This window comes from Protopterus annectens, chromosome 12.part0 (genome assembly GCF_019279795.1).
Source record: "Protopterus annectens isolate FY-2018-M chromosome 12.part0, PAN1.0, whole genome shotgun sequence".
Taxonomy (NCBI): domain Eukaryota; kingdom Metazoa; phylum Chordata; order Ceratodontiformes; family Protopteridae; genus Protopterus; species Protopterus annectens.
Genome location: NC_056746.1, coordinates 653,906,393 through 653,933,802, shown reverse-complemented (window position 1 = coordinate 653,933,802; position 27,410 = coordinate 653,906,393). Strand labels below are relative to the sequence as shown.

Sequence of the window (27,410 nt, the reverse complement as noted above, 5' to 3'; positions counted from 1 at the left end):
TTCCAAATCCTTAATCTACATGCTTCATGCCATTCAACGACATGTTTTTCAGTACTCTCACTCTGTCACTGCTGCTATTCTGCCTTGCCCTTAACCCATTAAGCTGTCTACTTAATAGTTTAGGCCACGGCTATAATTCAGATCCTAGAAAACAACAAAGTGTAAAGACTTGTCATCTTCTCTTTTGATTTAAAACTGTATAGCTCATCAGATGAGGAATTGAAAGCACAACTACAGGTTGTCAAAACTTTTTCAGATGATATAAGAATGTCATTTGGTCTTGATAAACGTGCAAAAGCAACCTTTAAAGCAGGAAAAGTGCAGCACCAAGAAAACATCAGTTTGGGACAAGAATATGATATAAAAGAACTTGAGCAAGAGGGAGTGTATAAATATTTGGGAATTGATAAAGCAGCAACAATAAAACGGGAACAAATGTGAATAAAACTTAGTAAGGAATACTTTATAAGACTTACATTAATCCTGAAAACAGCACTGACATCTAGGAACAAAATCCAAGCTGTAAACCAATTTGCTCTTCCTGTCCTAACTTACAGTTTTGGAGTGACTAACTGGCCCCAAAACACATTGGATAGATTAGATAGGAAAACAAGGATGCTTCATGCTCACCAAATGATTTATATAAAAAAAAAAGTGTACACCAAGATTATATATTCCCCATTCCGAAGAAGGGATGGGCCTCCTTGAAACTGATTACATGTATACATCTGCAATCGTGGACCTCCACACATATCTGCTGACCTCACAAGACCCAAAAGTAGTGAAAGTTTTGAAACATGAGGAGAATAAATCTAAGATGACTTCTCTGCTTAATCTAGCAGAAGCATATCGGCATCAAGCAGGAATGGAAATCAAACCAAAAGTAGATAAAAATCAGGCAGCAACTGAATGTCCCAAAAAACAAGAGAAAGAATATAAGGTGAAGGACCAGATGAAAAGGCAAGAAATGTGGAAAATGCATAAATATAGCTGCAAGTATAGAAAACTTCTGGAAGAACCTCATGTTGATCAGGAATGAATTCAGGAATGGTTAAGGAGAGGTGAATTCAAACCAAGAGATGAAAGGTTAATATTGGCGGCCCAAGATAGTGGGCTATGTACACGCTGGTTTACAAAGTCCATTGCACATGTGGAAGAAAGAGACAAATGTAGGCTTTGTAAAATCGAATTAGAAACAGTTGCACACCTCGTTGCTGGTTGTGACATACTACCGTATTTCCCTGAAAATAAGACCGGGTCTTATACTCTTTCCCCCGCCGAAATACGCATTAGGGCTTATTATCATGGGATGCCTTATTTACCCCCCCCCGTACAACAATCTACATTTATTCATTTATTCTTCATGTGCAAAAATCGACATTTATTCATGTACAAAAATCAACATTTATTCATGTACAAAAATTTACATTTATTTGGTACTTTTCTGTTATTGTGGAACAGTTCTAAGTAATGCGTTAACAGTTGTGTGAGAATTCTACACAAACAGTGCAACAAACATTTCAACTTCAGAATATCTACACCTTGACATTCACAATGCAATATTTCATGCTTAACAGAAAGTGCAGAAAAATCTCATTACATGTGTATTGGAGGACGGGAATAAAACTGAAAGCAGAAGTAATCCATTCTGTTGCCCCGATAACAAAAAAGTTATTCAAATACAGTCTTCTCATCTTCTTCTGGAACATTGTCATAAGTCTCCAACCCTCGAATTCTGGCCTGAATTTATTGCGACTCCACTTCCTGTAGAACCACTAGCCCCAATCTGTTATGCCTAGAAAAACAGCTCTCCTTAAATGAACACTGCTTGTCCAAGTAGCCTGCTCGTAGTGCATTGGCAACACAGCTGTCAGTGATTTTATCCCATGAATTTTAGTAATGATCTCTAGCAAGCTAGGATTCACAGAGTTTCCATGCTAATTTCTCTCCATTCTATTTTCAATGTAGTCATTGAGTTCCATGTGCAAATGGTTCTTGAATGGCTTGTTTACTGCAATATCAAGAGTCTGGAGATAGGCAGCTATTCCTGCGGGAATCATTATTTGCTCTATTCTTCTCCGTGCAAGGAATTTCTTCATGCCTTTAGCACGGTGAGTGCTGGCTGAATCCCAGACTAGCAGATCTCTTTTGCCACCTTACAAAACAAGTGGCAGCATTACATCGACCCACATCCTTATAACTGCTTGTGTGCACCAGGCTTTTTTGGTTTCAAGAATGTAAATGCCTGAAACACATTCAATTTTATCTTTCTTGCCTTTACTAATGATTAGAGGTGGGGTTTTCTTTCCATCTAGACGAATTGCCAAAATACAGGTAACAAGTGTGCTCTCGTAACCAGTGAAGGGAATGTAGAATGACGTGACACCCCTCTGATCAATTGTTGTTTGAGATCCTTGGCCCAGAAACACTGCAGTTTCATCCACAGCAATCATGTTGGAGAGTTGGTATTTAGAAAAGTCGATCTCATCAACAAAGGACTTCAATGCAAGTGCACGTTTAATAACTTCAGTATCTTCCAGCTTGAACAGTGTTGTTGATCTTCTTAGAGAGAGTTCATATCACTGAAGGAAGCCATCCAGCCAATGTTGTGATGCTTTGAATTCTTGTGGGGATATTTCTAACTGTGGTGCCATTGCAAGGGCAAATGCTTGAATATCAGCCCTGCGCACAACCAAAGCCTTTGCTCTCCTGTTAGCAATCCATTCACAGATGATGTCCTCCAGCTCAGGAAATAATGGTTGCTGACCTGATCCACACTTGCCCTTCTTAGTATTTCCCTTGTCGGCCTGTTGAATTAGTTTATTGTATGCTGCACTCCATTTTCAGACCATTCGGAGATCTAACTTCTTCTCTTTGCAGAAAGCCGTCAGATTCTTTCTCCGTGAGTCCTCCACGATTCCTTTCTTGTACACGATGGAATAGCTCTTTCTTTTTGCACTCATCTTGTCTGGGGGGAGGTTAATTGAAGACTTATGAGACTGGAGTGACAACACAAAATGGCAGCGGTTAAGAAGACACAACCACAACTGTTCGTTATCAAGTGTGAATGCTTTACGTGCGTCGTCTGTACTTTGACCAATCAAAGTACACCTGCCAGTGCTTATGGGCCAAGGATCTCAACCGTCAAGTGTGAGTGACGATTAGGGTTATAGTAAGAATCGTGGAGGACTCCCAGGGAAAGAATCTTACGACTTTCTGCAAAGAGAAGAAGTTGGGTGTCTGAATGGTCCGAAAATGGTGAGCAGAGTATAACCTCAGTCAACGGGTGTCAATAATATTATTTTATAATTCAACATGTCCGTCGTGTGTTGTTGACGATCGTAACTGGGGCTTATTTTTGGGGTAGGGCTTATATCATGACCACCTTGGAAAACCATGCTAGGCCTTATTCTCTGGTTAGGTCTTATTTATGAACAAATATGGTAATGACAAGAAGGACGGTATACTGAAAGGCATAATAATATGGCAAGATTGTTCCACTGGGAATTGTGCAAACATTATGGTACTGAAGTGTCTTAAAAACACTGGAAACATGAGCCACAAAGCATCACAAAAAATGAAGCTTATATCACATGGGATCACCCATTAGCAACAGTTCAAAAGACAGATGCTAGAAAACCTAATATAGTGGTCCATGAAAAGAAGACAAAAGTAGCACTGATCACTGAAAAAATCACAACCAGTGACTACAGTGTGTTGCATACAGACAGACACAAAGTCATAAAATATCACGATCTGGCGGCAGAAATGACAGCAATGTGGAAGAAAGGTACCCAGGCAGTTCCAATAGTTGTAGGAGTAACGGGTCTTATAAAAAAGAATCTACAATCGCGTTTAGATATGTTACCAATCCATGTAACCCCATACAAATTGCAGGAGGAGTCATATTGCGGGTGCTGCGAAGAGCACTTTTGGCTGACATCAAAGACTGAAACAATATTCATGAACTTTAAACTTACTTTGAATTAGGAATGGGGTCCATTCCCGTCATGGTATTGGAAACCCAAAAGATTTGGAGAAATTAAAAAACAAGACAAGATACTAAGCGATACATGAGACTGGAATCCGTAGCTGGTTATATGAGTCTATATTACAAGATCGAAACTTTAGTTAATCGAATAACTAAAGATCGAACTTGTAATATCGAAACCTAAAAATCTCGAACGTCCTATTTAACCTAGGGAAACACTTCCCTTGGCCATTATGTGGATTATGCCCTTTTCTCCAATTTGGAGCGATCTCGGAGTTGGTATATTTAGTTGGGGGGGGGGTACAGCCCCCCCCCACTTGATTTGGGATTTAAAGTTTGGGTTTTTTTTGTTTTTTTTTTTTATGTGGCCAAGGGAAGTGTTTCCCCTGGGTTAAATTGGCCGTTCGAGATTTTTAGGTTTCGATATTACAAGATAGATCTTTAGTTATTCGATTAACTAAAGTTTTGATCTTGTATTATAGACCCGGTTATACAGACCTCCTGGATAAGACAATTAAGTAACTAAGTTAGAAGTTAATTAACATAAATTAAATAACTAAGTAAACAACATAGTACATAAGTTATTAAGATTAAAAAAAACTGGTCTAACTGGAGTAATGAATGAATGCATAATATGTCTGGTTAAGTGATTCCATAATTACATCTATAGGCATGTTCATTACACCCAATTATGGTTGCTCTTAGGTGAAATCTGTCATCTTCTTACACTAAGCAAATATATGTAGAGATCACTAATGGAACTTGTATGCTATTCTGTCTAGTTACTTTCCATCATGAACTGCATACGCCATGATGCAGAATCTTTTTTTTTTTTTAATGCAAAGCCATCAAAAAGTTGACATTTGTTAACCACAAGATTCAAAACATTTACTCTGATAGCCCCCATTTTCTAAAGGCAAAAATAACCTCCAATATGAAAAAAACGGCGTACCAGACCTCCCAAGGTCTAAGACCTCATCACACCTCTGACTAGCCTCGTAGTTTCCAGTATCATCGATTGTCAGTTATTACAGTTTAACTCTACCCTTTGCGACTTTGAGTAAGTAAAGTACAGTTGTATGTGTCACTCACCATACAGTACAGTTGTGTACACTTATCATAAATGTAGATGTTCGAGTATATTCACAGTTGCAGTCATCACATTTGGGGTTATTCCTGCCAGGGTAGCCCTCGGCCAGCCCGAATATCAGAGACTTAGTATCTCTGCGTCGGTTGCTGTCGCATGAGGACTGATGTCAGGTTGTCAGTGGTACAAAGTAAGGCAGCCAACGCCATTACATCAGTTTTTCTTGCCCTAACCTGTCAGAAGCCCCCAAAGTAGGAGGCAGTGTTCTGGTGGATGATCCCCACCAGTGGAAAATAAATACCAATATGTCCCTTGTAAGGAAAAGAGAACAACAAGGAAGAAAGGTAACCAAAGGAGAGAGAGAGAGAAAAACGGGGGATGGAGGGAGGGAAACCAGAACTGCAACAGTGAATACACTCGAACATCTATATTTATGGTAAGTGTACACAACTGTACTATGTTCCTCGTGTTTCACTGTTGCAGTCATAACATTTGGGTGGATTCCCAAAGCTGAGGAAATGGGTGGAGGCAGTCAAGGAAGCTAAGGGCTGGCTAGGATGCCCTGCAAGACTCCAGGGGCAAACCCTGCCCTGGATTTGGAGAAGAGAGGCAGGTGGTAATGCTCGGTGAAAGTGTGAACAGATGCCCAGCTAGCAGCCTCCAGGATGTTCCTGATGGGGACTACTCTGAGGAAAGCTGCAGAGGTGGAGGCTGCTCTGGTGGAGTGTGTCCTGACCCCCTTGGGGGGAGGCTTACCATCCTGTTTGTACCAGAAATAGATGGAGTGTGCTATCCATTTGGAAATGGTTTGCTTGGAGATGGCTTTGCCTTCTGCCCCTGTAGCAAAGCTAACCAGCAATTGATCAGACTTTCTGAAGGATTTAGTCCTGTGCAGATAATATCTGAGCTGTCTGTGCACATCTAGAGAGTGAAGAATCCTTTCCCCCTTGTTCTGGGGATTAGGAATGAAGGTGGGGAAATGAATGGACTGGTTGAGAGCCACACTGGACACCACCTTGAGCATGAAGGATGGGTAAGTTCTGAGTGATACCCGGTCTGCATGGAAGATGACGAAGGGTTCCACAGCCATGAGTGCTTGCAGCTCAGAGACTCTTCTTGCTGAAGTGATGGCCAGAAGGAAGGCTGTCTTCCAGGAGAGAAATTTTAGCTCTGCAGAAGAAGCTGATTTGAAAGCAGGCAAGGTGAGCTTTTCCAAGACAAAGTTAAGGTCCCAAGCCGGTGTTGGTGCCCTTCTGGGGGGGCCTCAAATTGCTAGCCCCTCTGAGAAACTGTTGGATCAAAGGGTGTGAGAAAATTGGCTGCTCTGTGGGAAAGTTAGCATAAATAGCAGAGGAATTAATTTTTTATAGAGGAGAAAGAGAGACCACTGTGTAGTAGGTCAGCTAAGTAATCCAGGATGAGAGGGATGGAGGGCTGTGCCACATTGGCCCCCTTAGCCTAGATCCAGGTGCAGAACCTTTTCCATTTATCTGCATTAGACTTTCTAGTGCTAGGGCATCTGACCTCATGGATAACATCCACAACCTGTTTACTGAGGATGGCAGATTGTTTACGGGTTTGGGAATAAGCCAAGCTGCCAAATTGAGTGTCTGCAATTGGGGACATTGGGGATACATGAATTCCCCCTCCCTCTGGGTTAGTAGGTTTGGAATCAGAGGAAGATGCCATGGAGGCAGCAGAGACAGGCTGCACAGCAAGGGGTACCAGTGTTGTTAGGGCCAGTCTGGAGCTATAAGAATGGTTCTTGATTTTTCCTCCCTTATTTTGAGCAGTACCCTGGGGATAAGAGGAAGGGGACAAAAGGCATAGACTGAGAGGTTGTCCCAGGGGAAGGATAGGACATCCACTTTCCAAGCCATGCAGTGATGCTCCCTGGTGCAGAATTTGCTGAGCTGATGGCTGGTGTGGGAGGCAAAGAGGTCGTCCTTCGAGTTTCCCCATTTCTGAGTTATTAGGGTGAAGGTACTTCTGTTGAGCTGCCACTCGTGTGGATCAAGAAGGTTTCTGCTTAATTGGTCTGGCACGGAGTTGAGAGAGTCTGGTAGGTATTATGCTAACAGGTGTAGTTGCATGGCAGAGGCTATGACCCAAAAGAGTCATGGCTAGCCTGCATAGAGGGTAGGCATGAGTCCCTCCCTGCTTGTTGATGTACCACATCACAGTGTTGTTGTCTGTTTTGATCAGGAGAAAGTACAGTTGTGTACACTTACCATAAATGTAGATGTTCGAGTGTATTCACTATTGCAGTCATTACATTTGGGTAATCTACTGGCAGGCTGCCCTCAGTCGGCCTGATTAACAAAGTCTTGGGTCCTGTGTCAGTTGCTGTCCCTTCTTCCATGACGTCAGGTCGTCAGGGGTATACAACATGCAGCCGACGCCATTACAACAGTTTTTCTTGCCCCAGATGTCAGGTGCCCCCCAAATGGGGAGCAAATAAAATTAAAGACACAAAAATATACCTCCAACCAAAAGCAAATATACCAAAAAGGCTTTAAGCATAGTAAAAGAAGGTAGAGGTATAACCAGAGAAAAACAGGGGGCTGGAGGGAGGGTAACCAGGACTGCAACAGTGAACACACTCGAACATCTACATTTATGGTAAGTGTACACAACTGTACTATGTTCTTCGTATTTCACTGTTGCAGTCATTTCATTTGGGTAGATTCCCAAAGCTATGGTTGGGAGGAGGAAATTATACAGCATTAGGCTATAAGGCCCTGCAAGACAGCAGTGGCAAAGCCAGCTCTGGATTTGGAGAAAATTGATAAATGATAATGCTTGGTGAAAGTATGTACAGAACTCCAGGTAGCAGCTTCTAGAATATCCCTAGTAGGGACACCTCTGAGAAAGGCTGCAGAAGTAGATGCAGGCCTGGTGGAATGAGATCTGATCCCCTGGGGGATAGGTTTTCCATGGTGCTTATAGCAGAAATGAATGCAATGGCTTATCCATTTAGAAAAGGTTTGTTTTGAAATAGCCTTCCCCTCTGCCCCAGCAGCAAATGCTACTAGCAATTGTTCAGATTTTCTTCGAAGTTTAGTTCTGCCCAAGTAGAATCTAAGTTGTCTGTGCACGTCCAAGGAATGCAGAATCCGTTCCCCTTTGTTCTGTGGATTGGGATAGAAGGTTGGCAAATGACTGGACTGATTAAGAGCCACACTGGAAACCACCTTGGGCATGAAGGATGGATTGGTCCTCAGAGATACCCTGTCCACATGTAAGATGATGAAAGGCTCCACTGCCATAAGGGCCTGTAATTCAGATATCCTTCTAGCTGAAGTGATTGGTAAAAGGAAGGCTGTTTTCCAAGAAAGAAATTTTAAGTCTGCAGTAGCAGCTGGCTCGAAAGGAGGTAGAGTGAGCTTCTCCAAAACAAGCTTCTCCAAAACAAAATTAAGGTCCCAGGCAGGGGTAGGAGCTCTCCTGGGAGGTCTCAAGTTCTTTGCCCCTCTGAGATATTGCTTGAGCAGAGGATGAGAAAAGAGGGCTGGTTCTGTGTTATAATGAGCTAAAATAGCTGAAGCGTGGATTTTAATAGAGGAAAATGACAGGACCTTGTGAAGCATCTTAATTAAGTATTGCAAAATCTGAGGTAAATTGGGCGCTGCTGTGCTCATCCCTAAAGACTGGTTCCAGGCACAGAATCTTTTCCATTTGTCAGCATATGATTTTCTAGTACTAGGTCTTCTCGCCTCCAAGGTGACATCCATCACAGGATTGCTGAGTGATGCTAAGGGTGAATTTAAGCGATTAGCCAAGCTGCAAGGTTCAATGTTGGAAGCTGAGGGTGCAGAATTTGGTTCTCCTGCTGAGACAGCAAGGAAGGTGTCTGAGGCAGGCGCCAGGGAGACATTTGTGACACACTGCGCAGGAGTGGGTACCAGTGTTGGCGTGGCCAGTCTGGAGCAATCAAAATCATTCTTGGTTTGTCCTGTTTGACTTTTAGCAGAACTTTGGAGAGCAGAGGCAGAGGGGGAAAGGCGTAGACAGGTTCTTCCAGCTGAAGGACAGAGCATCCACTTTCTAGGATTTTTTGTGGGGAGTCCTTGTGCAGAATTTGCTCAACTGGTAATTCTGGGGGGAGACAAATAGAACTATATCTGGGCTCCCCCATTTGCTTGTCAACATGTCGAAAATCCGTAGTTCCAGTTTCTACTCGTGTGGGTCAATGAGATTTCTGCTTAGTCCGTCTGCCAGTGTATTCAATTTTCCTGGCAGGAATTGAGCTTGTAGGTGCACTTGATAGCTCAGAGCCGTGTTCCACAATACCATGGCTAGTCTACAGAGGGGGTAGGAATGTGTACCCCCCTGCTTGTTTATGTACCACATAACCGTGGTGTTGTCCGTCTTTACCATTAGTTGTCCTGGAAGAATGTAGTCCTTGAAGGCTATCAGAGCATTCTGTACAGCTAACATTTCTTTTTGATTAATATGCAGGTGCATTTGATTTGGGTTCCATTTGCCCTGAATGCACTTCCCTGCCAGGTGAGCCCCCCCATGCATAGTCCGATGCGTCTGTAGTTAGGGTTTGGGCGGCAGGTGGTAGTGTGAATGGAAGTCCCTTGTTTTGGTGGCAAGCCTCTACCTATCACAGGAACTCCAGACATAGGCAAGGTATGATAGGAATCATTGTTTCCAGGCTGTGACAATGTTGACTCCATAGACTTTATAAGTACCACTGAAGTTTCCTCATATGCAGTCTTGCATATGGAATTAGAAGAATGTAGGAGGCCATGAACCCCAAGGCTTGAAGTATTTGTCTTGCAGAAAGCAGGGTTTTTGTGGCCACTTGTATGAAGTAAGTTACCAAATGAATTTGCTTTTCTGGTGTGAGGAAAGCCATCTGGGCAGTTGTATTCAATTTTGCACCCAGGAATGTAATCTGTTGAGAGGGTACCAGTTGTGATTTCTTTTCGTTTATGGTGCACACCAGAGAAGTTAGAACCCTTTTTACAAATGCCAAATGATTTAGAAGTATGGCCTGGTTTTCTGCCTGAATTAGACAATCGTCCAGGTATGGATATATTTGAATATTGCTTTGCCTGCAAAATGCAATTACTGGAGCCAGGCACTTTGTGAATACCCTGGGTGCAATAGACAAGCCAAAGGGCAGTGCAGAGAACTGATAATGCAAGTAGCCTGCTTTGAAGCGTAGGTATCTTCTGCAAGATTCCCTGATTGGGATATGCAGGTAAGCTTCTTTTAAATCTAGAGTTGCCAACCAGGCATCTTTGTCTAGCATAGGAAGTAACTGGTGAAGAGTCAGCATCCTGAATTCTGGAATGTCTAGAAAGGTGTTTAGAGTAGACATGTCCAGAATTGGACGCCATGATTTGTCTTTTCTGGGTACCAGGAAAAGCCTGGAATACAAACCTTGTCCCTTTTCCTCTTCTGGTACCGGTTGAATAGCCCCCATGTTTAAGAGGGAAAGTACTTGTTTTTGAGCCTCTGCCCACTGATTTGGGGGCAGGTCTGGCCACCCGTTTTGTGTTGGCAAAGTGTGGAAATGAAATCTGTATCCCTGGGACACTATAGTTAGAACCTATTTGATTTGGGTAATGTGTTCACAGTTTTTTGCACGAAGAGCAATTTTTCTCCCCAATAGGGAGGCTAAAATAAGTGCTTGATAATTTTAAAGGAAAGTCATTGAGCTTGTTTACCATAGGGAGGGGTCTTGTTATTTCCAGATTTGGAGGTGGAGGCCCCTCATTGCTTAGTCCTGAGAGTCCCCTGGGACTGAAACTTGGAGCTTTTGGTGTGTCTGGGTTTGGCTTGAGAGGATCTGGAAGGAGCTGGAAAGGGCCAATTCTTAGTAGGCCAGTGCCTACTAAATCATGAAGCTTGCACTTGTAAGAAATCTTTTACAGTTTGCATAGATTCAGCTTTATCTTCCATCTTTTTTTAGAACTCTTTCAGCCTTATTGCCAAACAGGCGGTCCTGATTTAAGGGAGCATCCAACAATTTCGCTTTAACATGATCAGGCAGAGATTGCTCCTTAAGCCAAGCATGCCTTCTAACCACAGACCCAGTCACAGCAGCCCTGCAAGAGGCCTCAAAGGAATCAAAACCACATTGCAAAGTATGTTTTCCAACTTGTTCAGCAGAATGCAATAAATCCTGTAAGTCTTTATTTTCCACAGTCAGAAATCAACATCATTTTCTGTTTAAGCAGTCCAATAATATGCTGTTGATATTTTAACATATGAAATTGACAGTTTAAAGCCCTGACTGCCAAGGTTGCAGAAGTAGAAACCTTTTTACCCCATCTATCCAGCGCCCTGGAGTCTCTATCAGAAGGGGTAGGATTTTTAGCAGTAGAAGCCTTAATGCCCTTGGGCCCCCTGAGAAATGGTTTCTGGATCCGCAACAGGATTTTTGAAAAGGAACTTGTGTGACTCAGGAACCTTGTAGTACCTGGCAGGTTTACTAGGAGCCAGAGGCAGGGAATAGTACAGTTGTGTACACTTACCATAAATGTAGATGTTCGAGTGGATTCACTGTCGCAGTCATTACATTTAGGGTAATCCTGCTGGCAGGTTGCCCTCAGTCGGCCCGAATTCCAATGTCCCGGGTCCTGCGTCAGCTGCTGTCACCCCCTCCCTGACGTCAGGTCGTCAGGGGTACAAAAGATGCGGCCGACGCCATTTTCTTTAGTTTTTCTTGCCTCAGATGTCAGGTGCCCCCTAAAAGGGTAGCCAAAATTTATATAAATATATATAAATACATGCACCAATATAAACTTTACCTTCATCTACAAGCAAATACACCACATAGGTTGTATAAATCAAAGAAGGAAAGATAGGTACCATCAGAAGAAAAGGGGGATGGTGGGTGGGTAACCTGGACTGCAACAGTGAATACACTCAAACATCTACATTTATGGTAAGTGTACACAACTGTACTATGCTCTTCATGTTTCACTGTTGCAGTCATTACATTTGGGTAGCTATGGTTGGGAGGCTGGAGCTAAGCAGCATTAGGAGCGGCTATGAGGCCCTACAGAACTGCAGTGGCAAAGCCTGCCCTGGATTTAGAGTAGAGTGGCAGATGATAGTGCTTTGTAAAGGTGTGCACTGAACTCCAAGTAGCAGCCTCTAAAATGTCTTTGGTTGGTACTTCCCTGAGAAAGGCTGCTGAAGTGGCTGCAGCTCTGGCTGAATGTGGCCTAATGCCCTTGGGCACTGGCTTGCCATGGTGTAAGTAGCAGAAACGAATGCAGTGGCCTATCCACTTTGAAACAGTCTGCTTTGAGATAGCCCTTCCTTGTGATCCTGCAGCATATGCCACTAGCAATTGCTCTGTCTTTCTGAAAACTTTGGTTCTGTCCAAGTAGAATCTAAGCTATCTGTGTACGTCCAAAGAATGCAGAATTCTCTCCCCCTTGTTCTGTGGATCTGGATAAAAAGTTGGCAGATGAATAGTTTGGTTAAGAGCCACACTGGACACCACCTTGGGCATAAATGTTGGGTTTGTCCTCACAGAGTCCCTGTCTGGATAAAAAATGATAAAAGGTTCTACAGCCATGAGTGCCTCTAGCTCTGAAACTCGTCTTGCAGAAGTTATTGCTAGGAGCAGAGCTGTTTTCCAAGATAAAAACTTTATATCAGCAGTAGCAGCTGGCTCAAAAGGAGGCAGGGTGAGTTTTTCCAAGACATAGTTGAGGTCCCATGCAGGCACTGGTGATCTCCTTGGAGGCCATAAATTTTTGGCTCCTCTGAGGTACTGCTTTAATAAAGGATGAGAATAGATTGGTGGCTCTGTATTGTAATGAGCCGAAATGGCAGAGGCATGAATTTTAATTGATGAAAAAGATAGGCCTTTGTCCAGCATCTCAGTTAAGTATTGCAAAATCTGAGGAATATTTGGCACAGCTGTATCAGTTCCTTGTGTCTGGTTCCAAGCACAGAATCTCTTCCATTTTCAGCGTAAGATTTTCTAGTACTAGGCCTTCTGGCTTCCAAAATGACATCCATCACAGCTTTACTGAGAGGCGTGTTTTGTATGATTACATTATCTGCCACGCTGCCAGGTTTAAAGTCCTGATTTGGCTGTGCAGGATCTGATTGTTTTGCTGGGACAGTAGATGAGGTATTTGAGGTAAGGTCCAAGCTGGGCATTGAGACAAGTTCCTTAGTACTGGATACCGGTACTGGCGGGGCCAGTCTGGGGCAATTAGTATCATCTTTGGCTTCTCCTGTCTGACCTTTAGGAGTACCTTGGGGAGGAGAGGCAGTGGGGGAAAGGCATACACTGATAGGTTTTTCCAGCTGAAAGATAGGGCATCCACTTTCCATGCTTGTCTGTGATAAATCCTTGTGCAGAATCTTTTTAGTTGGTAGTTGTGAGGGGAGGCAAATAGATCTATGTCCGGGCATCCCGATTTTCTTTGTTATCATGCTGAAGACTTGTGGATTCAGCTGCCACTCATGGGGATCCATGAGGTTTCTGCTTAGTTTGTCTGCCAGAGTATTTTTCCTTCCTGGCAGGAATTGTGCCTGCAGATGTACTTGGTAAGTCAATGCTGTGTCCCACAAAGTCATGGCTAGTCTGCAAAGGGGGTAAGAATGTGTGCCACCCTGCTTGTTTATATACCACATGACTGTGGTGTTGTCTGTCTTTATCAGTAGTTGTCCTGGATGAAGTAGGTCCTTGAAGGCTGTCAGGGCATTTTGAACAGCTAGCATCTCTTTTTGATTGATATGTAAATGCATTTGGTTTGAGGCCCATGTGCCCTGAATGCATCTTACTGCCATGTGGGCCCCCCAGGCATAATCTGATGCATCCGTTGTTAGTGTCTGCCTGGCTGGAGGTAATGTGAATGGCTGTCCCTTGTTTTGGGGACAGGCCTTTACCAACCATCGAATCTCCTGTTGCATGCAGGGAATGAGAGTAATCATAGTTTCCAGGCTGTGGCAATGTTGAGTCCAAACACTTTTTAGGTACCATTGTAGTTTCCTCATATGCAGTCTTGCATATGGAATTAGTAGGATGCAGGATGCCATGAAGCCCAAAGCCTGCAGAAATTTTCTTGCAGATAACTGGGCCTTTGTTGCCCTATGTCACCCAATGGGTTGCTAAATGGCTTACTGATAGAACCCACACTGTAAAAGTAGCCGACTCCAAATCCAGCTCCAGACAAGTGACAAGTGGAGTACCTCAGGGTTCAGTCCTGGGGCCGCTCTTGTTTGGCATCTACTTCTCTGAAGTACAGGTCAACACTAAGGGACTCTGGCTAACAAAGTTTGCAGATGACTGCAAACTGGGAGCCATTATTGAATCCCCAAATGATGTGGATGCTCTACAAAAGGGCCTTACAGAAACAGATGCTTGGTGCCAGAGCCATGGGCTCAAGCTCAATGCCAAGAAATGTATTGTTATCCCCTTTGGGAAAAAACATGTATCCATGAATTACCATATAGGTGGCAGTACACTGAACACAGAAAGTGTGATAAGAGACTTAGGGACACAGGTGGACAGTGGTCTCACCTTCGATAACCAAATTGCCACAACAGTCAGGAAATCCTTCTATGTGGCACACATCATCACGAAGGGCTTTTCAACCAGAAAAAAGGAGGTCATTGTCCCACTGTACTCATCCCTCATTAGACCCATTATAGAATACAACGCCCCATTTGGTATGTACCTCTCAAGACATCTGCAACAACTGGAAAGGCCTCAGAAATACCTCACTAAAAGAATCACAGGCCTAAAGCAGATGCCCTACGCTGACCTTAAAAACTCCAGCTATACTCTGTGCATATCGTCTACTCAGAGGCGATCTCTGCTTAACATACAAGGCCATGTCAAACCCAGAGCTGTTGGACATGCTACACTTAAAGAAATCCCAATCCCTCAGAGCTACACGCTCCAGGGATCTAAACCTTGTCATCACAATAAACAAAACATGCTAGAGGGATAGGTTCCTGACCCAGAGACTCCCCAGACTCTGGAATAGATTGCCCATACATGTCAAGCAGAGTGCCTCTTTGGACCTCTTCAAGAGGAACCTTGACGATTGGATGGGAGAAAGGAAATTCACCCCAGGGATCACGTCAGTCGCCCTGCTAGACAGGGGTCCAGGAAAGTAAATAATGTGGGAAGAAATAGCCAGGGAATTGTTATGGCTAGGCTTGTATAGGCCCTAGGGCTGATAGCCTAGTACCAACCTATGAACCTATGAAAGTACAGTTTTGTACCTACCATAAATGTTGATGTTCGAGTGCTAATACAGCTGCAGTAATCACAGATGGGTTTTCAGCCGTCAGGCGGTCCCTCGGTCGGCCGAATTCCAAAGTCTTGGTCCGGCGTCAGTTGTCGTCGCTTACTCTTCTGACGTCAGTGAGGCCAGAGTATATAAGACACAGCCGACGCCATGTTCTTCAGTCTTTCTTGCCCCAGATGTCAGGTGCCCCCAAAGGAAGGAAATACATAAATAAGGCTTATGTACATATACAAGCAATGCAATGTAATCCAAAATCAGTGTAAGCAAGCAAATAAAACATAGCAGGATAACCCAGTCAGATAGTATGAAGAGGTTGTTAGGCCCCATGCTTTTATCACGTGGGGAAGGAGGGAGGGAAACCTGTACTGCAGCTGTATTAGCACTCGAACATCTACATTTATGGTAGGTACAAAACTGTACTATGTTCATCGTGCATACAGCTGCAGTAATCACAGATGGGTAGAGTCCCAAAGCTATGCATAGGGTGGTAGGTACTAGGAGGAACTGGGTTGAGCCAGAATGCCCTGCAAAACAGCAGTGGCAAAGCCTGCTCTTGTTCTGGAATATAAGGGCAGGTGGTAGTGTTTAGTGAAGGTATGTACAGAACTCCAAGTGGCTGCCTCCAAAATATCTTTGGTAGGAACACCTCTGAGGAAGGCTGTAGAGGTGGCTGTGGCCCTGGTGGAGTGGGATCTGATACCTGTAGGGACAGATTTCCCATGATAGGAATAACAAAACCGTATGCAGTGGCCAATCCACTTGGAAATGGTCTGTTTTGTAACTGGTTTCCCTTGAGCCCCTACAGCATAGGACACAAAAAGTTGTTCTGATTTCCTGAAGGACTTTGTTCTGTCCAAATAATAACGTAGCTGCCTATGGATGTCTAAAGAGTGTAGCAGCCTTTCCCCTTTGTTTTGAGGATTAGGATAAAAGGTAGGTAGGTGTATGGCTTGATTTAAGGCTACCCTGGATACCACTTTTGGCATAAAAGATGGGTTGGTACGAAGGGGAAACCCTGTCCTGATGGAAAATGAGGAAGGGCTGCACCGCCATGAGGGCCTGTAGTTCAGAAACCCTACGAGCTGAAGTGATGGCCAGAAGGAAGGCTGTTTTCCAGGACAACTATTGCAAATCTGTTGAGGCAGCTGGTTCAAAAGGAGGCAATGTTAATTTTTCTAGTATGTAATTAAGGTCCCAGGCTAGTATTGGTTGCTTCCTTGGAGGTCTTATATTCTTAGCCCCTCTGAGGAACTGTCGTAAGAGTGGGTGAGAAAATAAAGGGGGATCCGTGTTGAATTCTGCCGAAATGGCTGAGGCATGTATTTTTATGGAAGAAAATGAAAGTCCACTGTTCAGCAGCTCAGCTAGATACTGTAATACCTGAGGCAAGTTCAGTTTTCTAGGGTCCTGGCCTCTTTCCTCATTCCAAGAGCAAAACCGCTTCCATTTTGCGGAGTAAGCTTTTCTAGTAGATGGTCTTCTGGCCTCCAAAATGACATCCTGCACCTCCTTGGAGAGTAGGGTCTGTTGTGGTGTTAAGGAATTTTCCATGCAGCGAGGTTGAGTGTTTTCAGCTGACTGTGAAGAGTTTTGTAGCTGTGCTGAGTCAGCAGAAGAGGCATTAGAGGCAGGGACCAGGGAGGAGCATGTGTTAGGCTCCTCAGGAGTGGATACCAGTATTGTCTTGGCCAATCTGGAGCAATCAGTATCATCCTCGGTTTGTCTGTTCTTGCTTTCAAAATCACCTTGGGCAGAAGAGGCAGAGGTGGGAATGCGTAAACTGTCCATGCTGTCCAACTGAATGAAAGGGCGTCCACTCTCCAGGCCTTTGGATGAAAGGTCCTTGAACAAAACTTTTTCAATTGATGGTTCTTGTGGGAGGCAAAAAGATCTATGTCTGGCCTCCCCCACATTTGGATTATTTCTGCAAACACCTGAGGATGTAACTTCCATTCGTGTGGATCTGAGAGTATCTGCCAGTGTGTTTTCCAGTCCTGGCAAGTACTGTGCTTGAAGTTCGATTTATCTTTCCAGAGCCAAGTTCCAAAGAGTCATGGCTAGTCTGCACAAGGGGTATGAATGTGTTCCTCCTTGTTTGTTTATGTACCACATTACTGTGGTGTTGTCTGTTCTTATCAGTAATTGTCCTGGATGCAGGAAGTCCTTGAAAGCTGTAATTGCATTTATTACTGCTAGCATTTCTTTTTGATTGATGTGAAGGTGCTTTTCCTTTTGGGACCATCTGCCCTGAATGCACCTGTCCTTCATGTGCGCCCCCCAGACGTAATCTGAGGCGTCTGTGGTTATGACTTGTTTTGCTTGAGGCTTGCAGAATGGAAGGCCTGTGTTTACTTGACATGCTTGGGCCCACCATAGAAATTCCTTTTGCAAACATGGAATTATTGGTATAATCTCTTCCAAACTGTGACTGTGTTGAGACCATAGATTTTTTAGGTACCATTGAAGTTTCCTCATATATGCAGCTTTGCACATGGGATTAGAAGAATGCAAGATGCCATGAATCCCAGAGCCTGCAGGATTTTCCTTGCAGTAAGCCTGGTACTTTTTGCTAGTGTTTTGAAGTACTGAGATAATTGCCCCTGTTTTTCTGGCGTAAGAGATGCCATCTGGGTGTTTGTGTCCAAGTTGGCACCCAGGAAGGTTATTTTCTGAGATGGTGTTAGCCTTGATTTCTCTTTGTTGATTGTATATCCCAGAGAAAGCAGTAACCGTGTCACATATGCCAGATGTTCCAGAAGTATGTGTTTGCTGTCCGCTTGGATCAGGCAGTCGTCCAGATAAGGGTAAATTTGTATCCCTTGAAGTCTGCAGTAGGCAATCACTGATGCCAGGCACTTTGTGAATACTCTGGGCGCAGTAGATAAGCCAAAGGGCAATGCAGAGAATTGATAGTGGATTGAACCTGCAAGAAAACTGAGGTATCTTCTGCAGCTTGGGACATGCAGGTATGCCTCCTTGAGGTCCAATGTTACCAGCCAAAACTCCTTGCCCAGCATGGGAAGTAGTTGCTGTAATGTGAGCATCTTGAATTTTGGTACGAGTTAGAAATGTGTTTAGGATGGATAAGTCCAAAATGGGTCTCCAGTCGGTTCCTTTCCTTGGTACCAGAAAAAGTCTTGAATAGAAACCTTGACCTTGTTGGTGTGTAGGTACCCTTTGAATAGCTCTCATGTTTATGAGCTTTGAAATTTGCAGTTGTGCCTCTGCCCTTTGATTTTGTGGCAGGTTTGGCATGCCTGTCATTTTTGGAAGAGTGTGAAATTGAAATTTGTAGCCTCTGTTTATAATGTCCAGTATCCATTTGTCTGTTGTGACAATATGCCAATTGCTTGCAAATAATGCTAGTTTCCCTCCCAAAGGTACTGCCAGCTGAGACTTGCTTGGCATGGAAATGAGGGAGTCATTGGGTTTGTTTCCTGTATTGTTGTGCACTGTCTTCACCACCTCTTGGTGCTGGAGTTTGCCATTGTCTGCCTCTATATGATCCTTGTGATTGCCCTCTGCCCCTTGTGCGTCTGTATCTACCTCTTTGGGGCTTGTCAGTGGCTGGAAAGGACCAGTTTTTTGAAGGCCAATTTCTGCTAAAACGTGGTGGTTGGACCTGTAAGAAAGCTTTGACAGTTTGCATAGATTTGGCTTTTTCTTCCATTTTCCGTAATATCTCCTCGGCATTAGAACCAAATAGTACATCCTTTTGTAAGGGAGCATCAAGAAGTTTAGCTTTCACATGATCAGGCAAATTTTGTTCCCTAAGCCAGGCATGTCTGCGAATGACTGATCCTGTAGCAGCCGCTCTAATGGAAGCCTCTAGGGCATCATAACCACATTGTAAGGTGTGTTTACCCACTTGCTCCGCACTATGCATTATATCCTGTAACTCTTTTAAATCTGGTTGTTCAGGTTGAGACATTTTGTTCCTTAATTGTGATAACAGGTACTGCTGATATTTAATCATATGAAACTGACAGTTTAAGGCCCTCATGGCTAGGGTGGCCGAGGTATAAACCTTTTTACCCCACCTTTCTAAAGATCTGGATTCCCTTTCTGCAGGAAGTGGATTCTTGGTAGTGGAGGCCTTCAATCCCTTGGGGCCTTGTGAAATGGTTTCAGGGTCAGCATTATGGCCTTTGAAGAGGAATTGGTGAGAGCTGGGTACTCTGTAATACCTATCAGGTTTGACTGGTGCAGGAGGCAGAGAAGCAGGGTTAAGACAAGCCTCCGAACAGACATCATCCAGTATGTCCAAAACAGGGGGTATAGCCAGAGGTCTGTGTTGAGGTAACCAAAGAAATTCCCTAAGTCTTTTCTTGGAATCTGAAAAGTCTTGGCCTTCCCAATGGAAGTGTTCCCTCAAGGTGTGCAAGGTTTCCCCAAAGGAAAAATCCTCAGGAGGGGATACCGAAGGAATGGACTGTTCTGCATCCGAATCCTCAAAAGGAGAGTAAGAGTGTTCCTCTGCATCAGAATGTTCTGATAAAATGGATCCCTGATCAGAAGAGGGAGAATCTTCCTCCACTCTGGGTCTCTTGTCAGGAGGGGGATGAGAACCTCTGATAAGAGTAATTAAATCCTCAGCCATTTTTAGCATCTGCTTTTTAGGCATGGGTCCTGAAGATGGGCCCTGTGCAACAGGTCTCGTGGGATGCCTGGCTGCTTTGGATTTAGTGAAGGCCTTAATTGAAAAGGAAGATGAGGGCCTGAATACACCATGGGTGGAGGTGGATCTGTCCACATTAGTAGGCTCTACATTAGCAGGGGCTTCGGTAGTAGTCTGGGAAAGAGCCGAGGACCCAGCGGTTTCAGGTACAGAAGACACCGTCAAAGGAGAGTCGTCGGTAGTCAGGGACTGCAAAGGCGTCTCGCTGAGAACCGGACCACGGGCCTCGCGTGTAGGTCCGTTTCCTTGCGTTTTATGGACAAAACGGTAGTCGGTGTATCCGACGACATTTTATAATCAAAAGCTTTACCAAAGTAGTGTTGGGCGAACTCCGCCCGACGCTTAATAGTGCGTTTATTGAAGGTAGCGCAAAAGCGACAGCCCGAGACGTCGTGGTCTGGGCCCAAACAAGGTAAACAAAGGGAATGGAAATCCTTATGCGGTATTTGCTTCCCACAAGAAATACAATTATTAACTTTTTCTGACATCGGTCTGAGGCAAGAAAAGTTTCCCCAACGGGGTACTTAGCTTTAATGAAGACTTTGGTTTCCAATTTTTTTCGTAATTCAGGAGCTGGCCGACCGGCACTTGCGAACTGCTTCTGCTTTGGGCACCGCGCGGCAAAAAAGACTGAAGAACATGGCGTCGGCTGTGTCTTATATACTCTGGCCTCACTGACGTCAGAAGAGTAAGCGACGACAACCGACGCCGGACCAAGAGTTTGGAATTCGGCCGACCGAGGGACCGCCTGACGGCTGAAAACCCATCTGTGATTACTGCAGCTGTATGCACGATGAACATCCTATGAACATTTTGAAATAGGTAGTCAGTTGCCTTTGTTTGTCTGGCGTGAGATAAGCCATCTGGGCAGTTGTATTTAAGCTTGCACCCAGGAATATTATCTCTTGAGAGGGTACTAGTTTTGATTTATTTTTGTTGACTGTGTACCCTAGACATGTTAGAAGTGTTTTCACAAATGCCAGATGCTGCAAAAGAATGTCCTTGTTCTCTGCTTGAATTAGACAGTCGTTCAAGTAAGGATATATTTGTATTCCTCTTTGTCTGCAAAATACAATTACTGGTGCCAGGCACTTTGTAAAGACTCTGGATGCAGTAGATAAGCCAAAGGGCAGTGCAGAGAATTGGTAATGCATTGAGCCAGCCTTGAATCTGAGGTATCTTCTGCATATTTGTCTGACTGGGACATGTAGGTATGCCTCTTTTAGGTCTAAAGTCACAAGCCAAGCGTTCTTGCCCAGCATGGGCAGAAGCTGCTGCAAAGTCATTATCTTGAATTTTGGTATATCCAGGAATGTGTTCAGAATAGACAGGTCCAGTATTGGTCTCCAGGTCTTGTCCTTTCTGGGTACCAAGAACAGTCTTGAATAAAATCCTTGTCCCTGCTCTTGCTCTGGTACTTGTTGAATGGCCCCCATGTCCATGAGGGATGAGACTTGTTTTTGTGCCTCTTCCCATTGATTTTTTGGCAGATCTGGCCAGCCATTTGCCTTTGGCAGGGTATGGAAATGGAACTTGTACCCTTGTGACACGATATTTAGAACCCACTTGTCCTGGGTTATGTGCCAATTTTGAGAAAAAAGTGCTAATTTTCCCTCTAAAGGTGCTGCCAGCAGATAAGTGCTTGGTGCTGGCAGGGGGAAGTCCTTGGGGCTGTTTCCTGTATGGGTGTGATTTGTCTTCTCCAACTTTGGAGGTAGAAACACCCCATTGCTTTGACCTGTAGGAACCTTGCGCCAGGGATCTGCCCCTTTGAGGTCTGTCTGAGACAGGAAAGGACCAATTCTTTGTAGGACAGTGTCTGCTAAACCTAGGTGGTTGTACTTGTAAAAAATCTTTGACAGTTTGCATAGATTTAGCTTTGTCCTCCATTTTCTTTAACACCTCCTCTGCCTTAGCACCAAACAAAGTATCATGCTGTAAAGGTGCATCTAATAATTTAACCTTGACATGATCAGGCAGACTTTGTTCCTTTAACCAAGCATGCCTTCTAATTACGGAACCCTTAACTATGGCCCTGCAGGAGGCCTCCAAAGAATTAAAACCACATTGCAAAGTATGCTTTCCAACTTGTTCAGCTGCATGCAATAAATCCTGCATTTCCTTGTTTTATGCACATTCAGAGTTTGATAACATTTTCTGTTTAAGCAATGCCATGACATGTTTCTGATATTTAAGCATATGAAACTGACAGTTTAAGGCCATTATAGCCAAGGTAGCAGATGTGTAAACCTTTTTCCCCATCTATCCAGTGCCCTAGAATCTCTGTCAGAAGGGGTACGGTTTTTTTGCAGCGGAAGCTTTAACTCCTTTGGGACCCTGTGAAATAGTCTCTGGGTCTGCAGCAGGGTTTTTAAGAAAGAATTTATGAGAGTCAGGGACCCTGTAATATCTGTCAGGCTTAACAGGAGCTGGAGGTAAGGAGTCAGGGGTAAGACTAGACTCCGAAAACACATCAACTACAATGTCTAACACAGGTGGGATGGCTAGTGGCCTGTGTTGGGGTAGTAAAAGGAAATCCCTGAGCCTCTTTTTAGATTCTGAAAAATCTTGGCTCTCCCAGTGGAAATGCTCCCTCACGGTATGCAAGGTTTCCCCAGAAGAATAGTCCTCTGGAGGAGAGGCTGAAGGTATAGATTCTTCAGCATCAGAATCCTCATAGGGAGGAAGAGAATATTCCTGATCAGAAGAGGAATCAGAAGAAATAGAAATCTGATCCGAAGATTCATGGTCAGTCTCTTGCCTAGGCCTCTTATCAGGAGGGGGATGGGAACCCCTGATCAAGGTAATTAAGTCTTCGGCCTTTTTGAGCATCTGTTTTTGGGGCATAGAGGCCTGTCTACGTGGCTCTTGAGTTTGTTTCTTTGCTTTAGAAGGTGCTTTAGTCTTTGCCTTTGAAGCTGAGGTTGGTTTAATGTAAAGATGTTTAGGTCTAAATACACCCTCAGAAGCCGGTGCCTGCTCAGCGGGTCCGGACCCATCTGAAGGAATAGTATCCGAGGCTGCAATACCTTGAGTTTCCGGCGGCATGGCCGACTCCACGTGGGAGTCGGTAGCGGCTTGTGACTCTAAAGTAGTGGGTGTCAGGGGCTGCGAAAGCACTTCACTGAGAACCGGCGAACCAGCGACTGGCTTAGGAGAAGCTTCGTCATCGGTTTTGGGCCTCGGTTGTCTATCTCTCTCGTTTTCTTTGCGTTTTTTGTGAACTCCGGTAGTCAGATGGCTATCCAACGACATTTCTGGGTAATTAAACCGGTGTCCAAAATAGTTTCAAGCAAAATCATACAGATGCTTAATAGTGCATTGGTTAAATCTAGCACAAAACCGACAACCAGCAACTTTCTGATCAGGGCTTAGGCAAGGAATACTGTAAGAATGAAAGTCCTTATGAGGTATTTGCTTTCCACAAGAAATAAATTAAGTTTTTCTGACATCGGTCTAGAGCAAGAAAAAAGTTTCCCCAACACGGTACTTCGCTTTATTGAAGACTTCGGATCTGAAACTAGAACATAAAAATCTCAGGAGTCGGCCAACCGGCACTTGCTAACTGCTTCTGCTTCGGGCACCGCGTGGCAAGAAAGACTAAAGAAAATGGCGTCGGCCACATCTTTTGTACCCCTGACGACCTGACATCAGGGAGAGGGCGACAGCAGCCGACGCAGGACCCAGGACTTTGGAATTCGGGCCGACTGAGGGCAACCTGCCAGCAGGATTACCCTAAATGTAATGACTGCAACAGTGAAATACGAAGAACATCAGGGGCCATACTGGATTCCGAAAACACATCATCAACAATATCTAGGACAGGAAGTACAGCCAAAGGCCTATGCTGAGGTAGAAAAAGGAAATCCCTAAGCCCCTTTTTTGATTCAGAAAATTCCTGACTTTCCCAGTGGAAATGCTCCCTTAAGGTATGTAAAGTTTCCCCAAAAGAAAAGTCCTCAGGGGGGAAGCAGAGGGAATGGAATCCTCTGCATCTGAATCCTCATAAGTAGGGACGGACAAATCCAGGTCATTAGAAGATAACATCTTCAGCCATTTTGATCATTTGTTTTTTAGGCATAGGGGCCTGAACATGTGGCCTGGGCGTCGTTTTTTTGTAGGCCTGAATACACCCTCAGAAGCCGGTGCCTGCACAGCGGCTCTGGACCCATCCAAGATAGAGACATCCGTGGGTTCCATAGGTGAAGCATCTCGCGGCATACCGGACTGCGAGTCAAAAGTAACGGTTATCAGGAGCTGCAAAAGCGCCTCACTGAGTATCGGCGAACTGGTGACTGGCTTAGGAGAAGAGTCGTCGGTAATTTTGGACCTCGACGGCCTGTCTCTGTCTTTTTCTTTGAGTTTTTTTGGAATCCCGGTAGTCGAATGGCTAACTGGCGTCATTTCTGGATAATTAAAATGAGAACCAAAATATTTAGACGCAAAAATGTACCGACGACAGATAGTGCACTGATTAAATAAAGCACAAAACCGACAGCAAGGTACGTCGTGGTCAGGGCCTAGGCAAGGAATACAGTCCAGATGAAAATCCTTACGAGGTATTTGCTTTCCACAAGTAATGCAATTATTAACTTTTACTGACATCGGTAAGGAGCAAGAAAAAGTTTACCCAACGGGGTACTTAGCTTTTAAGTTGAAAACTTCAGTTCTGAAACTCGAAAACAAAAATTTCCGGAGTTGGCCGAACAGCACTTGTGAACTGCTTCTACTTCGGGCACCGCACAGCAAGAAAGACTGATGTAATGGCGTCGGCTCCATGTTTTATACCCCTGAAGACCTAACGTCATGGAAGAAAGGACAGCAACTGACGCAGGACCCAATACTTTGTTAATCAGGCCGACTTGAGGGCAACCTGCCAGCAGATTACCCAAATGTAATGACTGCAACAGTGAAACACGAAGAACATCCCCTGGAGAGAAAAGGGGTTTGAAAGCTATCAAGGTGTGCTGCACAGCCATCATCTCTTTTAGACTGATGTGCAGGGGGATTTGCTGTGGGCTCCATTGACCTTGTATGCACCTGCCGTCCAGCTGTGCACCCCAAGCGTAGTCTGATGTGTCTGTGGTTAGGGTCTGGGCGGCAGGGTCTGAGGAGAAGGGCAGTCCCTTGTTGTGGGAGCATGCTGCTGCCCACCAAATAAATTATTTTCTGAGGCATGAAATTATAGGTAGAAGAGTTTCCAGGTCTTGAAAGTGTGGACACCAAAGGCTCTTTAGGTACCACTGAAGTTTCCTCTTATGCAGTCTGGCATATGGAATGAGGAGTATGCAAGATGTCATGAACCCCAGAGCTTGCAGGACTTTCCTTGCAGAAAGCTAGGGCCTAGTGGCCAGTTGAGAGAAGTAGGCTGACAGGAAAATGTGTTTCTCTGGTGTAAGGTATGCCATCTGAGATGCTATGTCCAGACTTGCTCCCAGGAAGATTATCCTTTGGGTGGGCACCAGTTTTGATTTCTTTTCGGTGATTGTGTACCCTAGGGACGTTAGTTGGTTCTTTACAAAGGCCAGGTGCTTGAGCAGCTTTTCCTGCCTATCTGCCTGAATAAGGCAGTCGTCTAAGTAGGAGTAAATTTGAATACTTCTTTGTCTGCAAAAGTCAATGGCTGGAGCCAGGCATGTTGTGAAAACTCTGGGAGCAGTGGATAAGCCAAAGGGAGGCGCAGAGAACTGAAAGTGTTGATGTCCTGCCCTGAAGCAGAGATATTTTCTGCATGATTCCCTGATAGGAATGTGGAGGTAGGTCTCTTTTAGATCCAGGGTGGCTAGCCAAGTGTCCTTGGAGAGCATGGGTAGCAGATGCTGGAGGGTGAGCATTTTGAATTTTGGGATCACCAGAAGGTGTTTAGAATGGATAGATTGAGGATGGGGTGCCAGGTGCCATCTTTTCTGGGCACCAGAAAAGTCTGGAATAGAAGGAACATGCTCTACTGCCCTCAAAGAGAGCAGGGAATGCATTTGCTTTTGAGCCTCTCCCACTGATTTGGGGGGAGAACTGGGAACCCGTTTGGGGTTAGAAGGGTGTGGAAGGAGAATTTGTATCTATGAGACCCAATGTTCAGAATCCACTGGTCCTTGGTAATGGTGGCCCAGGTGCTTGAGTGAAAGGAGAGTTTTCCTCCTAGGGGCAAGAGAAGGTGGACAGAGGGGAGGTCGGGAGGAGGTGAGTCATTGTGAATTCTCACCATAAGGGGGTGGCTTAGAACTCCCTGGCTTTGAAGTGGAGGTAGTCCACTGCTTAGATCTCTGCATTCCCTGAGACTGCTGAGGGGTCTGCTTTCACAGGGCCTAGGCTGGGCCTATTTACTCGGAGCAGGAAAGGACCAGTGCTTGGAGGGACAATGCCTGCTGAATCTAGGGGGCTGGACTTGTCCATCTTTTTTAAGACCTCTTCTGCCTTAGTGCCAAATATGTTATCTTTGTGCAAGGGGGCATCCAACAATTTAGATTTTACATGGTCTGGCAGGGGTTGTTCCTTAAGCCATGCATGTCTTTTAATGACAGATCCAGTGACTGCTGCCCAGCAAGAAGCTTCTAGGGCGTCAAACCCACAGTGCAAAGTGTGTTTAGTTACTTGACTTGCAGAATGTATTAAGTCTTGGAAATCTTTAGATTCTGCCCAAGCAGGAAAGGTAGACAATTTTTGTTTAAGGAGTTCCAAAGTATGTTGCTGATATTTAAGCATGTGAATCTGACAATTTAGTGCCCTGACAGCAAGAGTAGCTGAGGTGTATACTTTTTCCCCCATCTGTCCAGTGCTCGGGAATCCCTGTCTGAGGGGGTGGGATTCTGAGCAGAGGTTGCTTTAACCTCTTTAGGCCCTTGAAAAATGACTTCAGGGTTAGCTGTAGGATTTTTAAAAAGATACTTGTGTGAGTCAGGGACTCTGTAGTACCTGTCTGGTTTTCTGAGAGCAGGAGGTAGGGCGTCAGAAGTCAAACTGGATTCAAGGAAAACATCATCCGCCACATCCCAGGACTGGGGGGGGTGGCCAAGGGTCTGTGTTGTGGAAGGTCTAGGAAGAATTCCCTGAGTCTCTTTTTAGACTGAGGATAGTCCTGACTCTCCCATTGGAAATGCTTCCTTAAAGTATGCAGGGATTCCCCAAAGGAATCTGGGGGAGAGGCTGAAGGAATGGAATCCTCTGCATAAGAATCCTCGTAAGAGGAGAGGGGTTGCATGTCTTCATAGTCAGATGCATCAGATTCATCTGACTCTTGTTCAGACAAAACTACTGGGGACAGATCTCTTTTCCTTTTTGAGGGGGTAGTTTGGCTTCCCCTGATCAGCACGATAAGGTCTTCTGCCATTTTAAGCATTTGAGACTAAGGCAAGGTAGCAGACGCCTGAGAGTAGGTAGTCGGTTTCTTGGGTGTGGTTCGAACCCTGG

General features: G+C 44.6%; 1 protein-coding gene across 1 annotated transcript in view; it reads right to left on the bottom strand.

Annotated features, from left to right (window-relative positions):
- Positions 1-27,410, bottom strand: part of ALG1 (ALG1 chitobiosyldiphosphodolichol beta-mannosyltransferase) — a 634,420-nt gene that overhangs the window by 308,785 nt on the left and 298,225 nt on the right. The gene's annotated exons all lie outside the window — the stretch shown is intronic.